The following is a 786-nucleotide window of genomic DNA, read 5'->3' as shown; positions in this document are numbered from 1 at the left end:
CTTTCCAAGTGATACAGTATGCCTACTGAAATTTTTTACTTTCTACTAAGACCTATTTCTGAAAGAAAGAACATGAGTAATGTGCTACCTGACTTCAAACTATACTACAAGGCTACAGTAACCAAAACAGCATGGTATACTGGTACAAAAACAGAGATATAGACCAATGGCACAGAACAGAGCCCTCAGAAATAATACCACACATCTACAACCATCTGATCTTTCACAAACCTGACAAAAACAAGAAATGGGAAAAGGATTCCCTATTTAATAAATGGTGCTGGGAAATCTGGCTAGCCATATGTAGAAAGCTGAAACTGGATCCCTTCCTTACACCTTATACAAAAATTAATTCAAGATGGATTAAAGACTTACATGTTAGACCTAAAACCATAAAAACCCTAGAAGAAAACCTAGGCAATACCATTCAGGACATAGGCATGGGCAAGGACTTCATGTCTAAAACACCAAAAGCAATGGCAACAAAAGCCAAAATTGACAAATGGGATCTAATTAAACTAAAGAGCTTCTGCACAGCTAAAGAAACTACTATCAGAGTGAACAGGCAACCTACAGAATGGGAGAAAATTTTTGCAACCTACTCATCTGACAAAGGGCTAATATCCAGAATCCACAATGAACTCAAACAAATTTACAAGAAAAAAACAAACAACCCCATCAAAAAGTGGGTAAAGGACATGAACAGACACTTCTCAAAAGAAGACATTTATGCAGCCAAAAAACACATGAAGAAATGCTCATCATCACTGGCCATCAGAGAAATGC

Source organism: Hylobates moloch, unplaced genomic scaffold (genome assembly GCF_009828535.3).
Source record: "Hylobates moloch isolate HMO894 unplaced genomic scaffold, HMol_V3 SCAFFOLD_11, whole genome shotgun sequence".
In the NCBI taxonomy this organism is placed as follows: Eukaryota; Metazoa; Chordata; class Mammalia; order Primates; family Hylobatidae; genus Hylobates; species Hylobates moloch.
The sequence above is the reverse complement of the archived record's forward strand: the minus strand, read 5'-3'. Positions refer to the sequence as shown.